The sequence below is a fragment of the Podarcis cretensis genome (genome assembly GCF_951804945.1).
Source record: "Podarcis cretensis genome assembly, chromosome: 8".
Lineage (NCBI taxonomy): Eukaryota > Metazoa > Chordata > Lepidosauria > Squamata > Lacertidae > Podarcis > Podarcis cretensis.
The window spans coordinates 59,121,734-59,138,153 of NC_137177.1; the positions used below are offsets into that span (position 1 = coordinate 59,121,734).

General features: G+C 44.3%; 1 long non-coding RNA gene across 1 annotated transcript in view; it reads right to left on the bottom strand.

Annotated features, from left to right (window-relative positions):
- The window catches only part of LOC307223134, a 28,956-nt gene that overhangs the window by 9,981 nt on the left and 2,555 nt on the right, over window positions 1–16,420 (bottom strand). Inside the window, exon 2 of the long non-coding RNA XR_013841975.1 lies at window positions 6,597–6,807. This is a non-coding gene — a long non-coding RNA (uncharacterized lncRNA). The remainder of the gene's footprint in view (window positions 1–6,596; window positions 6,808–16,420) is intronic.

The following is a 16,420-nucleotide window of genomic DNA, read 5'->3' on the forward strand; positions in this document are numbered from 1 at the left end:
TGTTGGACTAGGACCTGGGAGACCAGAGTTCCAATCCCCACTCAGCCATGAACCTGGAAGAAGGTTTACTGGGCAAGATCTCCCAATCAACTATAATTGTACGACCTGTTTTTGCGGGCATGTGACCAAATTTCATCTGAACATGGTGAAAATCTGGAAGGGCCCAATATATCTTCTTCTTGCATAACACTAGAATTCATGGATGGAAGAAAGAACTTCTTCACACTGCGCATTGTTAAACTACAAAATTTGCTCCCACAGGAGGTAGCGGTAGTCACAAACTTGGACGGCTTTAAAAGATGACAGCTATTTTTTGCTTCCATGGTTGGACGCAGTGTGCTTCTGAATGTCAGCTACTGGAAATCGCAAGTGGGGAGAGATGCTATTTTGCTTAGGTCCTATTTGTGGCCACTGTGAGAACAGGGTGCTGGACTAGATGAGCCATTCGCCTGATCTAGCAGCCTCTTCTTATTTCCTTAAAGCCCCATCTACTCCCAGTTTTTTCTTCCAACAGCCATGAGCTTGATACCTCAGGGAGCTCCATAAATCAAGAGAGGCGCAGCTATCCTAATAATATATTTTTATTTCTTTCATCTATATTCCACCTTTTTCTCCAAGGAGCTCAAGGTAGAGCGCTTGGTACTTCCCTACTACTCAATTAATCCTCTCAACAACCCTGTGATGTAGGTTAGGCTGGAAGGAAGTGACTGGTCACCTAGTAAGTTTCATGGCTGAGTGGTGACTTGAACCCTGGTCTTTCAGGTCTTCGTCAAACACTTTGCAGCTCTAGAAACACAACACTAGAAACATAATGAAAGTGAATTAACTCTTACTTTTTAATAAGTGGCTTCTAAGCTGGACTGCACATGCAGACATCAGCAGTGACACTGTTGGGGGAAAATGCTCTTTTCAAGTACCTGTGGGGGGGGAGAAGCTGTTATGCTTCGCCGCCACCAAGTATACATTTCAAATTCCAGAGAATATCAGCTTTCTTTTAAAAAAAGAAAAAGAAAAAAATATGTTTCTAGACCTTTTGGGTGGTGCAAAGGGATGAAGGCTCTTGCGTTCTTAGCCATTGCCATGGGGGTTGATGCTGCAGTGGCAGGTATGAGTCATGCAATCTCAAAGAATCAGCGTCTTGCTGAAACGGTGTTGCTACCTGAAGAATTAATGATGGCAGCCCGTTCTTCATGGGGAAACCACAGGGTCTGGAGAGGCCCCCAGTTGCACTAAGGAGCACAAAACTGAGGATTTGCACAGCAGCAGCTTAAGGGTTGTCCATGTAATAGCCATTGACAGGTCATGAGTGTGTCACATTCTTCAGGAGTGAATCGTTATGGAGCCAACAGGCACCATCCCAGCTCAAGAGAAAGCTCTTAGTAGGCATGGGGGGACCCCGAAGTTTGCAGAAGTACAAGAAAAACCTGCGGAAAAAGTTGAAACTCAGAAATACAATTTGATTTGGAGTTTAATACTAGCCTAATGAATTTGCTAAATTTGCAAAACACCAATATCCTTCAAAGTTTGCACTTCTCTGAATTTTGTGGCGCAGTTCTCTAACCAAATAACATGTACAAAGGTGTGCTTATTAGGCAAAAGTGAGCAAAAAATGCACATATTAGTGGAAATAACATTATAGTAGGGAAAACTGAGCGCATATTAAGAGAAAATTGCACCAAAGTGCTTGGAAATTTTCACGAGGCCTGTATTTGGGGGGGGGGTAGTTTTCTTTTAACTCCTCAAACTGATGCAGAAATGTAGAGAAATGAACTTAAGACTGAAAAACCAGAACCTGAGAGAGACTGAAATGGACAAATCTTTCCATCCCTAGCATGGGAGAACAGCCACACGAACCTACTCCCTGGGTGGACTGCATCCCATCGGTGTTAAATCTACCTGCCTGATAATGATAATTTTATTATTTGTACCCTGCCCATCTGACTAGTTGCCCTAGTCACTCTGGGCAGCTTCTAACAATATATATATATATATATATATATATATATATATACACACACACACACACACACACACACACACACACACACACAGTGAAGCATGTGTACTCTGGTACACAACAATCCATTCTTGCAGCAGAGATCTCACTTTGTGTCATAGTGACATGGCCACTGAGCTTCTTCCGGGCCCATTTTGTCCAATCAGTAGGTCGTAAACAGCTTATCTGAGGTGTGCCAGGCATCTGGGACTAGCTGCCATTGAAATTTCCCACCATACCCCTGACGTAGTATTGCTCTCAGGCATTGTGGGGGATTTAAATAGCAGACTGGCCACCTAGTGCTGTTCACAGAACGGGGCTGGAAAACAAAATTAAAGGGGACGCAAAGGAGGGAGATGTCAGTAGTGGACCTTGCCATGGTACTGGCGGCCCAGCGCCTGCCCAAGGATGCCAGGTGCTGATGCTGGCCCTGCACTGATGCCTCCAATATCAGAGCTAATGGTGGGTGGGTGTGACCAGAAATCGGCTCCACTATCGGTGATAATGTTGGGGGAAAATCAGCTCAGCGAAACGGTCCTTTCCCTAGATAGCAACACTTTATTCTCACCTGCAATACCAAGAAGAGACGAGCCTTTCTCTCCAGGTCCCTTTGAGCGTTGAGGGCCCTTGAGCTCAGGAAGGATAACGACAAGATGTTCCCATTTTTGCAGACATTTCTCCCCCGCTAACACCCAATAAAATAAAACAAGAATCCTACCTTTCTCTCAAAGGAAAAAGAACCTTGAAGGCATTCAGGCCCAGCTCTCCCATGAGAACTCAATCGTGCACTACTTTCCTAGCTTTATTTTTGTTTTTCAACCATTTCCCCACCAGAAACCCGCAAATCCCTTTGAGACGACCCATCTTTCAAGGTATCTTTTTTCCCTCCCTCAGTCCCATTGATATCACCTGCCCTTACCGCTGAAGAGCGCTTGTTTGCCTGTTTAAAGAAAGAAAAGAAAAGAAAGTGGGGGGGATAAAGGATGCACACATAGGATGCAGCATCATTAACAATTCTTTAATACATACAAGCAAATCTGGCAACTTTAAATCATGTTTCTTTCTTTGAAACACGCTACAGACTGTCTTTCCCACTTTCTACTTAGCAAATCTTCATAGAGTTTTTAATACTCTTTCTCCTTTTGCCATGATCAAAGGAATCGCTCTCCGTTTGCTTGTTCCTCTGATAAGTGATAAAAGATGTCAGTGAGACTAATGAGAACTCCCTCCAGCTCCCTTCATAAAGCCCCTGTAGAAAAGGAAAATCACAATGCATCATCAAACCTTTTAGGGAAGGGAGGGGGGAGAGGGAAATGCTAGGTACAAAGGCAATGGGAAGCAGAGTATTTTGGGTGGGGGCTTTTGCAAAAGGGGGGGAGGATAACAGTGAAAAGAAACTAAAACTCTGACCAAGAAGCTCAATTTAGATTAAAAAAAAAAGTGGGGAGGGGGGAACCAATAGGATCCTTGGCTAGACTGTTGATAGGCCATTTAGTTGTTGTCTTAAAACAAAATGCCCCTATGTTGCTTTTTTATTTTATAAAAGCAGTAAGATAAGGTCAAAGGCTTTGACTGTGCCGACCACAGCAAACTATGGCATGTTCTTAAAGAAATGGGAGTGCCTCATCTGTCTCCTGAGAAATCTCTATGTGGGACAAGAAGCTGCAGTCAGAACTGGATATGGAAAAATTGATTGGTTCAAAATTGGGAAAGGAGTACAAGGCTGCATATTGTCTCCCTGCTTATTTAACTTATATGCAGAAATCATCATGCGAAAGGCTGGACTAGATGAATCCCAAACTGGAATTAAGATTGCCGGAAGAAATATCAACAACCTCAGATATGCAGATGACACAACTTTGATGGCAGAAAGTGAGGAGGAATTAAAGAACCTCTTAATGAGGGTGAAAGAGGAGAGCACAAAATATGGTCTGAAGCTCAACATCAAAAAAAAACTAAGATCATGGCCACTCGTCCCATCACCTCCTGGCAAATAGAAGCGGAAGAAATGGAGGCAGTGAGAGGTTTTACTTTCTTGGGTTCCATGATCACTGCAGATGGTGACAGCAGTCACAAAATTAAAAGACGCCTGCTTCTTGGGAGAAAAGTGATGACAAACCTAGATAGCATCTTAAAAAGCAGAGACATTACCTTGCCAACAAAGGTCCGTATAGTTAAAGCTATGGTTTTCCCAGTAGTGATGTATGGAAGTGAGAGCTGGACCATAAAGAAGGCTGATCGCCAAAGAATTGATGATTTTGAATTATGGTGCTGGAGGAGACTCTTGAGAGTCCCATGGACTGCAAGAAGGACAGATTGTGAAGCTGAGGCTCCAACACTTTGGCCACCTCATGAGAAGAGAAGACTCCCTGGAAAAGATCCTGATGTTGGGAAAGATGGAGGGCACAAGGAGAAGGGGACGACAGAGGACGAGATGGTTGGACAGTGTTCTCGAAGCTACCAGCATGAGTTTGACCAAACTGCGGGAGGCAGTGGAAGACAGGAGTGCCTGGCATGCTCTGGTCCATGGGGTCACAAAGAGTCAGACACAACTAAACGACTAAACAACAACAAAGATAAATTGGTTTTCAGCACTAGCCCTACCCAGGGTAGAGCCCATGAAGTTAATTAGTAACTTAAGTGCATTAATTTCAATGGGTCTACTCTGAGTAGGACTTAGTTCAATACGGTTCAAAGCTTGCTAATGAATCAGGGTGATGATGTCACTGGCTTATGCCAGTACAGTGGTACCTCGGGTTACAGATGCTTCAGGTTACAGACACTTCAGGTTACAGACTCCGCTAACCCAGAAATAGTACCTCGGGTTAAGAACTTTGCTTCAGGATGAGAACAGAAATTGTGTGGAGGTGCGGCGGCGGCGGGAGGCCCCATTAGCTAAAGTGGTGCTTCAGGTTAAGAACACTTTCAGGTTAAGAAGGGACCTCCAGAACGAATTAAGTTCTTAACCCGAGGTACCACTGTACTAAAGAAAAAGCCCTCAGGTAACCAAAAGTGGCATCTGAAAAGAGAGTAAATGCTAGATCATGAATGGGGAAGCTGTGGTCCTCCAGATACTTGGGTTTTAAAATATATATAGTTGTTTGGTTTATAGCTTGGAAGATGAATCTACCTACTCCCTCCACCACCCATTCTGTCTCATCCACACACCACTAGCATTGATTTAAAAGAGTAAATAAAATGCACAGAGGTCCCATTAGTAAAGAAAAAAGATTCTTTGCTTACAGTTTCTTCATATTTACAAGGATGGCTTTACAGTGGTACCTCGGGTTAAGTACTTAATTTGTTCTGGAGGTCCGTACTTAACCTGAAACTGTTCTTAACCTGAAGCACCACTTTAGCTAATGGGGCCTCCTGCTGCTGCCGCGCCGTCGGAGCCCGATTTCTGTTCTCATCCTGAAGCAAAGTTCTTAACCTGAAGCACTATTTCTGGGTTAGCAGAGTCTGTAACCTGAAGCGTATGTAACCCGAGGTACCACTGTAGTTTCTAAAGCCTACATGGCGAGAGGTGGTTTCATGGCTGCCTCGTGCAGGAAGGAGAGATCAGGCAAAGGGACAAGATGAAGGGGCGGAGCTTGAGGGATTAGTAGGAAACCCCAAAGTGTAATTTCTCCTGTTTATCTATGTCTCAACACTACCCTCTACTGACCGGAGGCATGCAAGGTTGCTTATAGCCAACACAGATATCATTGAACTATCACACCCATCATGCCTGAAAATTGGATGGGTTAGCCAACGCTGCTGCGAGCTGGAGTCCAACAATGTCTGGATGGTCACAGGTTCCCAACCATTGCTTTAGATTCTGCTTGGCTCTATCCATGAAATGCCATATCCAACCTAGACCTGGCCCATGCCCTTAAAGATACACTTAGAACTGAGTTGAACTTAAGTCAAGTACAACCCTATAATTTAAGCAGAAAAACTTGGGGAACTATGGGAAACTCCCAGCAGCCTCAGCCATCATGGCCAATTGTCAGGAATGAAGGAAGATCAACAATAGCTGGAATTCACCACACTTGCTACCCCGTTCTAGACCCTTTCAAGCTCCTTGCTGGCTTTACTTGGCACAGGCCCACCTAGGCAACCAATATCACCACCACAGCCACCATTTTAGTTAGGAAAACAAAAGCAGAAATGGCCCCAGGTCTCTAGTTCTTTTTTCTTTTTTGTAGAATATTTCCTTGACCTCAGATGACATCTGAGCAACACAAAGAATCAATGTAATGGCTGAACCAGACATTTAACTGCTAAGCTAAACACCAGACAGGGCTGGTGAAAGTGGAAGCAGCAGCCTATTCCTTCAGCAGAGGTCTGCAATGCAAATCTACGGCAGAGGAAACATAGTTCACCACAATACATAGTTGAACTACGGAGTCTGCTCCAACAAATTGATGTGATGGGCACCAATGCGGTTGGTTTAAACCAAGGCCAGCCCAGGATGTTTTGCAGCTTGAGGCCCCCATGGGGCTCACAGAGCTCCTTTAATGTCCTGGGAGAGAAAGAAGACCGGAGCTATGCACTGTTCTGCCCAAGGTGTCTTCTATTGGTAAGTACGGATTGGCAGTTAACTAGAGGCTATTACCAGGCCTGGGGAATCTCAGGGTCTCCAGAGGTGGGGAATCAGAATGTAGCCCTCCAATCCTCCTTATCTGGTCCATGGGACTCTCTCCAGGTCACCCCCTTCCTCAGTCGCACCTTCTCTCTCCAGGACAAACCCCTTGCCGACCTTACTTCTTTGAATGTTTTGCCTGGCTGGAACATGTCCCTGACCTCTGATGATTTCTTTTCCTCACCTGGATGGAGGATAGAGAGGGGTGTGAGAATATGTATGAAAACTAGCCTGCTGTACATAGGTAAAATTGTCGTCCTTTGCCCACCCCCCTTTTGCCACTGGCCCAACCTGCCCCTCACATGTGGCCCCCAGAAGGCTTCCCAGAAGGGAATGTGGCCCTCAGGCTGGAAAAGGTTCCCCACCCCTAATCTATGTATACTCCAAGCTACAAAAAGCTTTGCAAGCTCATTTCTGCTGATCAATACTGTGGCGCAGGGTGCAAGAGCAGGCCACACCCTGGTCAGTTGTCAGCTCTGGGTTGCCTGCATGCTTCTTGTCTCCTCCTTGTCGACCCCACCTGAGGTCCTTCCTTCATTCTGGGAATTTTTCAGTGGCTGGACCAAATTACCCAGGTAGAGAGGCGTGGCGGGAGGGCAGGGGTAGAGATCTGCAGTATGAATAGGGTGGGAAAGCTGGCAATTCCAACAATGTCCTTTAAAAGGATGTATTAAACTCAAATTCTTTGGAAAAATTAATACGCCACATACGGTGCGGTGAGAAACTTGAAGCAATTTGGAGCAAGGAGGGCCATTAGAGGCTTTAAGCTCATTATACAAAGCAAAGCATCTTTGGGGGGATTTTTATAAGGAAACCTATTATACTCGCAAAGGAGAGCAAATTATTAAGGATTGGGAACAGATGTGGGGGAGGAGAAGCTCCCAACTGTGGGCACATTTAATGCTTCCATTTTTGCAGTTGGTTTGGAAGAACAGAGCATGCCAAAAAAGTTCAACATCAAATGAAGAAAAGGGCAACCAAAATTATTGTGGAGATAGAGCGATTCCCATACAAAGGACTTTTTAGTTTAGCGAGAAAAAGAAAGGAAGAGGTGACATGATAGAAGGATATTTTTAAAAATGCATGATGTAGAGAAAGTTGATGTAGGAAAGTTTTTCTTCCTCTTTCGTAACACTAGAATTTGTGGACCTCCAGTGAAGATGAATGTTGGAAGATTCAGGAGAGATAAAAGAAAGAACTTCTTCACACAACACATACTCAGACTATGGAACTTGTTCCCACAGGAAACAGCCATGGCCACCAAATGGGATGAAGAATACAAATTCATGAAGAAGAGGGCTATCAATGGCTACTAGCCAGGATGGCTACACTGTGCCTCCAAAGCTGAAGGCAGAAATGCTTCTGAATACCAGTTGCTGGAAACCACAGAAGGGGAGAGAGCTCTTGTGCTTGGGTCTTGCTTGTGGGTTTCCCACAGGCATCAGGGAGGCCACTGTGAGAACAGGATGCTGGACTAGAGGTGCCATTGGCCTGATCCAGAAGGCTCATCTTATGTTCTTATCCCTATGTTCAGAAAGTTGCAACTCTTCAGTCATACTGAAAATACTCTGCCCATGCTCAGAAACCCTGCTATTTGCATTCCTCTATCTGGCACATTCCAGAGCTGAGTCCCGGTCCTGAAACAAGGTCCTGGTGGTTCTAAATGCTCAAATCCAGCTAAAACCCTTTCTATTCTCACCCCCCTACTCTCAATCTCTCATTTCTCAAGTGAGAATGATGACATTTCTGTTTCTTTCTCTTCATCTACCCGCTTTTTTTCTTCTTCCCTGATTCTTCTTCCTCTTCTCTTTAAAAGGGAAGCGCTGGCCTCTTCCTGCCTCCTCTCTTCCCCCATTCCCCTTCTCATTTCTATATGATTTGACTCTTATATATTTTATAGTACCCGAGGCAGTCACTTTGCAGGCCTCCTGCTGAGTAAATCGCCCTTCACAGAGAAAGATCTTCCTGTCAATGACAGACGAGAGGTGCCAGCAGCGGCTGAGGAGGCTTTAAAAACCCACGAGTTGGCAAATCAGCAGGTATCTGTGTGCTGTTCTGGGTCCGCCCCTAGAATTAGTTCCTATCTTGTATCAAAGGAGCTTTCCTTCTTTTTTTAAAAAAAGTAAAAGTACAAAAAGGAATGGTGGGGCCTAGAGGCTGTGTTTCAGGTTAAAAGACAAGAGCGTGGTATTTGCCTTCCTTTAAGAATTCACTTTTTTATTATTAAAAAAAGAAAATAAAAAAATACTAACACCAGCAGTTTGCTCTTTTACTTGTTTTGTTTTTCTTGTTCACTTAAAAAAAAATCCTGAGAGATTGCGGAGGCAACAAGTTTGCTGAAGCTTCACTCATGCTAGGCCATGTCCGCATGAAATATCTAAAACAGTATCACACTGCTTTAAACGGCCATGGCTTCCCCCAAAGATGCAAAATGCAACCCTCGAGACCTCTCTGATTGGCCCTTGGGATGCTGCCCTCTCTTTAAACCACACTTCAAATTCTTTTGTCCATTCTCGAATTATGATAATGCCTCTTGCTTGCCTGGAGAGCAGATTTCTGTATTATGGCAAGCATGGAAACATCTGGCTGAATGTAGCTTTCCATACAAAGGTAAGAGTTGCTTTTTTGCTCCACCTACTTTGGCCACTGGCTCCACCCACCAGTGTCATGTGGCCCCCAGAAGGGAATGTATGGCCCTCAGGTCCTAAAATATTCCACACACCCTGCCTATGTGCAGTGGAAAGAAGATTGTCACTGTTTGCTCATAGAAGGTGTATGTATGGTGTTCAACACAGTAATACCGAGCCACAAGATACTTCCTTTCAGTCAACCCACAAACACCTGGGATTGGGCATTTCAGGTGTGAAGGTTTGAGGATTGCAGCAGCTCTAGCAAGTGAGGCTGTGGGGTTGGCGAGGCAGGAGGCTGAAGAGGCAATGCTATTAACCATTTGGACAGTGTATAGTTCTGGTTGCCTCACTTCAAAAAGGATATGGCAGAGCTGGAAAAGTGTAGACTGATAAGATTCAGTCTGCAGGAGGCTCTCACCTGCAGAGCACAGTGTTCAGCCGGGAATATAAGGAGTGAGATTATATTTTAGGTCTCCTGGTCCTGAGATGTATAGGACTTTGTATACCATAACCAGCACCCTGAACTTAGCCAGGCAGCTACGGTAATTGTTAGACAGTACAATTCTTTCAGCAGTAACATGTTGGCGATATCCTGCCTCAGTGAGCAGCAGAGCCATCACATTTTACACCAGTTGCAGCTTCCAGACCAACCTTAAAGGCAGTCCCACATGCAACATATGGCAGTAGTCCAGCCTGGAGGTTACCAGTGCATGCACAGCAAAGGCCATGCTATCGTGGTCCAGAAATGGCTGTAGCTGTCTTGCCAGCCAAAGGTGGTAAAAGAAGCTCCTATGTGCTGCTATTGTTATAAACAAGAGTTATCCAAAATGGCTACTCTGCTAGGTTTCTATCCCTTGCTCAGTGCTCCCTAGCAATGCTTCCTTCCACAACCACCTATAGAACGTTTTGGTTCCTACTATGACTCACTGTCACTTCAGACAGGATCAAGCTACTAATCTAAAGCGAGTCCTGCAGTTCACGGTCCTAGGGTGGATGTAAAAGATCAAATAAAAAGAAACACAACCACACACACACACCCTTTGCAGAGGCTGTGAAGAAAATTTTGCTCTTCTCTGGCTGGACTGCATTACAATTATTCAGCACATTTTGGCGAGGGAGGAAATCAATGTAAAAGGATGTGATTTTATAGGCAACTTAGGTTGATCAGTTTAGAGACAGGATGGATTCTTTTGCCCAGGCAATCATGCTGTCTCCAGCACCCGTCTGCAAACTCTTAGAAACCGTTTCAGCCAGAGAATGTGAAATTTCATACAACTGCAGCTGTATGCCAGTTCTTTAAACAATCGTCAAGCATTACAGCCAAAAGGGCCTCTGAAGTTCTAAATCAGCCGGGGGAGAAAATATTACGGAGGGATGTGGGATTAATATCAGCTAACTTGTTAAAATTAGTCACGGACATAATTAAGAGCATGCTCGAGAGTGTCCATGGGAAAGCAAGGGTTTTCGAGAAATATTTCTAGAGGTAAAATTATACATTGATCCCCAGTGATAATGGGATAATGCTGTGAGTTTGCTGGCAGTGATATTGGGCTTTTGAACCTGGCAAAACTAACAGACCAGAAGCTAACGGGGAAAGCTAATCAGTTCCAGGCAATGCTGGAGTGTTTTTTCCCTCTTTCGTTCTAGGGCAGGTGGGGAACATTTAAAAACAATTTCAAATAGCAATTCAAAAGGCTTGAAGGTCCAGTAGGAAATTTTGCTGCTGTAGACCGACTACAGTGTACCTTAGCTAATACAATCAGCTGAACCCATATGCTCACCCTGTAGATTGCAAAGTTGGGGGACATTCTGGCAAATTTAGGAGCAAAATGTGACATTAAATTACTGGAACTAGTGATCAAGCCCTTGGTGGCTGGTGGGAGCCATTTCTTAGACCCACAAGGCATCCAGAGTCAGGTAAAGAAGCAATAAATGACATAACCGCCAATGCTACAAAATTACCTTATTCAGTAGATTTTTGTGAGTACCTGTACCAAGGTAATTGTAGCTAACTGAATGTACAATTTTAAATGCAATGGACAAAACAAAAAAATGAGCCCCAAAATGTTGTCAAACGTTACTTGTCCATCTGTAAAGTGCAACTGATGCTATCTGACAACAGGAATGTAAGAAGACAGCCCTTTCCGTTCTGCTCTGTATTCACCACAATCGATGCTGTTTACGTTCCACTGCATTTCAGCTTCTGCCAAATAATGCAGTATTAGTTTCACTGTCCATTATCTTATATAAGTTACGTAACTTACATGCATTTTAATGTGAAGGAAATGTCAAAATGATGTAGAAAACTGTCATTAATTACTTATTGTTTGAGGACTTAAGAACAACTACAGTGGTACCTCGGGTTACATACACTTCAGGTTACATATGCTTCAGGTTACAGACTCCGCTAACCCAGAAATAGTGCTTCAGGTTAAGAACTTTGTTTCAGGATAAGAACAGAAATTGTGCTCCGGCGGCGCGGCAGCAGTGGGAGGCCCCATTAACTAAAGTGGTGCTTCAGGTTAAGAACAGTTTCAGGTTAAGAACGGACCTCTGGAACGAATTAACCTGAGGTACCATTGTACTATGTGAGCAAATACTAGTCATACCAATCGAAGATCCCAAGCCCATCCTGGCATCACCAGGTAGGGCTTGCAATGTCTGCTGTCTAAAACGCTGGAGAGCCATTGCTAGTTAGCATTGACAATACCAATCTAGATGCACTAGTGGTCTGACTCAATATGAGGCAGCTTCCCAAAGTTATTGGCTAAGAAGAGCTATCACTAGGTTTTACAAACAGGTGTATGAATCAAGGAAATGGCAGCATTCAAATATTTTAAAAGCAGTCCATACATAGCATCATTAAGGTGCTCACAGCTTCAATTCTGAACAGGAGGCAAACTTCCATTAGCCCCACTCACCTCCCACAAAATTCCTTGGAGAGTTATATCCAGGCACCTAATAGCAATTTTTGTGGGACTGTTTGGAATTATGGAATCAGCACATAGGGGCAAAGGTGTCAATCGCCACCTCCTTCCTTACTCCTGGTCTGATCTGATCTCCCACAAACTGGTGCTTTGGGGCGAGAAAGGAAAACATCAAGAGATCTGATCACAAAAACTCCTATATCTTTTCTGTTCCATCCCTCCTTTCTATGATAAGGCTAGAGTTTTGTTTGCAGGAGTACAGCTTTCTTCCTCCCTCTCTCCTTTCTTTTGCAAGAGACATGATTGCAAATGCATTGATGTTCCACTTCACACATTGGGAGGTTGAGCCCTAACTCCAATTAAGTGCTGTTTGAAAGCCTTATTTCAGCTGTCACATAAGAAAACTATATTGGGAGAAAAAATAACTGTCAAAAAAAAATTTAGGGGGGAAAAATGCCCACCTGAGTGACAGCTGTATCCACAAGTAGAATGTCACACCATGTCAAAGCTGTCAAGAACTTAGAAAGGCTTGGGGAATAGGCGGCTGCCTGAATTTGTAAGAGGGAGGCTTCATTGAAAAACAGGGTTGAATTAAGTGCACCAACGTGCAGGGCCTCAGCATAATCAGAGCCTCTGCTGAAGTCTGCTTCTCTGACAATCCCTCTGAACGGAGAAGGTATTTAAACTAGACCCGCAATTAGAAATTCCAGTGCTTAGAATGAACTAGTTGGGTTTCACAAAGTTTCCTGGATTACTCCAATACCTGAAAGACCAGCCTCCTTCGCTACAGACACTCTTGGGTGCTACTATCACAGAAGAAGCCCTGGAATTCCACTGCAAACCTGCAAGGTGCTCGAAAAGATGGCGGTGGTCCAACGTCAGGCATGCTTGGAGGAAGCTGATCACTTGGATCCATTGCCAAAACGTCCAACATCTCCGTATGTTTGCTTTTATGGGCCTGCCATAAATTTTAGGCGGGTCCATTTCAGTGAGATTTAGGCGGGTCCATTTCAGTGAGAGTCACAGTCTTGGGTGTCATTAATGTAAGGTGGGGAAAACTCCAGAAAATTTCCCACTGCCTTCCTTTTCCATGGAAGCTTTTCCATGTTGTAAGTTTATTCATAACAGGGAACAGGTGCTGATTCCAGATAAACATTAGGCAAGATTTGCAACTTAGGGGGGAGGGGGGGAGCAAGCTTTGCTTACCACATACAAATAAAAGAAACAAGCTAAAGTACTCTTGAGGGTGGGGATGGAGAAACTGTAGCCTTCCAGATTATTTATTTATTTATTTATTCAATTTAGATCTCCCTCTTCCTCCCAAAGAAGTTCATGGTGACAAACACATCAATATATATGAAAACAGTTGAAAACATTATACAAGCAGTGGTTTCAGTGGCCTGGAACCATGTCTTTCAGCCATCAAATGCCTGGATGAAAAGGAATGCTATTACATTCCTCTCAAAAGTTAATAATGAGGGAGACAGACACACCTCACCAGGGAGGGCATTCCACAGACAAGGGCCAACACCAACTGGGCAGCCCCCAGGGTTGGCATCATCAGCATGGCCAACAATGGATGTTGTTGGATTCCAACTCGGATAATCTCCGAGCAGTGGCCATTGTGGCTGGTGAGAGTCCAACAAAAGCTGGAAAACCATGTGCTCCCCCATCCCTGCTCCAACCACACTACACTGCCTCTTTTTGACAAAATCTATTGTGCAACCAATTTTAAAAAAACAAAACAGAAAGTCCCTTGAAATGAGTTGACAATAACTCGCTCAAAAACGCCCTGAGCACTTTACTTCCACCTGATCAGAAGCTGACCTATTTCTCTAGTGCTTCTGTCCGTCTGTCTTCTAAAGAACTAATAACAAATGCTCTGCTCAGAACAAAAAAAAAGTCAATGATCTTCATACTGAAATGTCTTTTTGGCCCTTGCTATATGTTTTGCAATGGACATAATTCCAGTCTTGTCTTCCAGCTTGCTCACTCTTAAAAGAAGGGGGGGAGAGAATGGGGGGGGGGGAGAGGATTGGACTTTCAGAGAGGTCAGTTTTCACATCAACAAGCCTGCAAGATCTAGATGTGTATCTGAAACCACACTTCCTCCAAAACAATCCTCCTCTGTTTTAATAATGACGCTGTCCTTACATCCCAGGGCTTGCTTCCAGGTCACAATAAACATACAACATGGTTTATAGCTCCCCTCCCCACCCTCTCTCTCTTAAAAAAAAAAAGAACAATAATTTAAGGGGGATCTTTTTCAACAGTTTATGTCCCAGTGAGCTCCCTGGAATCCAAGCTTCTCTCTGCAAAGGCCATTATTCTCAAATTACAAGCAGCCTTTGGACATATCCCGCTCCCCCCCCCCCCCCGCACATTGTGCTACAATCCCTACACTGGTTAGAAAACTAGGATTACAACAGAACAAAACAGGGAGGGGGGCAGGACACGTGTCTTCAGTCAGAGAAGAATCAACATGATGTGCAACTGGACATCCAGTGTTAGGGGGGGGCGGAACACTGCTAGAAGGAGTGTTTGTGGAAGAATTCCAGAATTTTTTCCATGACCTAGAACAAGGGTGGCCAAGGTAAAGCCCCAGGGATCAGATGTGGCCCTCTGGGCATCTTTACCTGGCCCTCAGAACTCTCCAATGCATAACTGAACTCTACTAATGCCTGTGAATGTAAGGAGAGCCCTGCTAGATCAGGCCACTGTCCCATGTAGTCCATTATCCTGTTCTCCCAGTGGCCAACCTGATGCCTCAATGGGAAGCCTGCAAGCAGCATACCCTCCAACATTTGTCCAATGAAAATAGGGACATCCTAAGGAAAAGTGGGACATTCCAGGATCAAATCATAAACCAGGACGGCTTCTCTAAATCATGGATGTCCCTGAAAAATAGGGACACTTGGGGGGGGCTTGAAGCAGGACCTGAACCCAAGAGCACTCTCCCTTCCTGTGGTTTCCACCTGCTGATATAAATATTGCTTGCCTCTATCTTGTTTGCCTGGACAAAGAATAAAGAGGAGTGTGCAAGTGTGTATAGAAACTAGACTACACAAAAGTAAAAATAAATAAATTATATGTGTTGTTCATTTTGTTCTGATTTCTGCAGTCCTGGCAGACCAGAGGTAGAGGTGCCAACAAGTCCCTATAGCTCCACAGTTGTGCCAACAATGCCTATTTCCAGGTTTTGTCTATGTGCCATGCACACATGGGTAAGCTACCATCTCTGAAGGGCCGGCATGGAATCCTCTCTGACATGCCACTTGGAAATGGAGTATTCCCCACCTTGAAACATAGACTGGTTGCAGCCCTACCCATCCCTGTTCTCCACTTAATAAAAAAAGGCATTTGCTGCCTGGTTCTTCGAAAGGAGACTCTCTTTCTTCCCCCACCCCTTGCAAAACTCCAAATGCTTTTATTTGTACATCAGAGAGAAGGGGCCCACAGAAAACAGATTGATTAACATTTGGAGGCATTTTGCTTTCTGCAGAATCAAAGCCCAAAGATTCCAAAGGGAAGGACGGAAAACGTCCCAAATGTTAATCAGTCTATTTGCAGCTTCTCCTCAGATGTTTGAAATAAAGAGCGAGTTTGGGGAGGAGGAGGAGAAAGGAAAAAAAATAAAAAATGCTACAATTGCATTTTGCTTGGCCAGCTGCCAAGAGATACCTCCTTCAGGAGATGGTCGCTAGCTGCACCTTAACTGTCTCATCCTTTTGTGCAGCAGCCCAAACTGTGCATGTGATTCTTACATATTTCACTGGCTCCTTTTTTTTTTAAAGAAACAAAGAAAGAAAAGGAGGAAAGGGAAGGAGGAGAACAATGAGCCAGATGGCTGCAGGCACAAACTTGCAAGCAGCAGAAGCATACAGAAAGATGCAGGAGGCTTCATTTCATTCAGCAATGCCCTAAAATTGTCACAACGTATTCCAAGCACCTGCCACATCCTGATTTATTTTGGATTTTGGTACATCTGTTGCAGCGGCAGTTTAACGGTCAATTCCTGTTCACAGGGTATTCTGGGCATCATAGCTCTGTGCGGGAAATAGGGGTCTCCTAACAACTCTCAGCACTTTTAAGAAACTAGGGTTCCCAGAATTCTTTGGGGAAGCCATGTCTGTTTAAAGTAATATCAGAGCACTTTAAAGGTATGATGTGAATGTGGCCTAAATGTGGTCCATTTCTCCAGCAACCTGTTATCACTGTGGCCAGCTAGACGCTGGTGTGG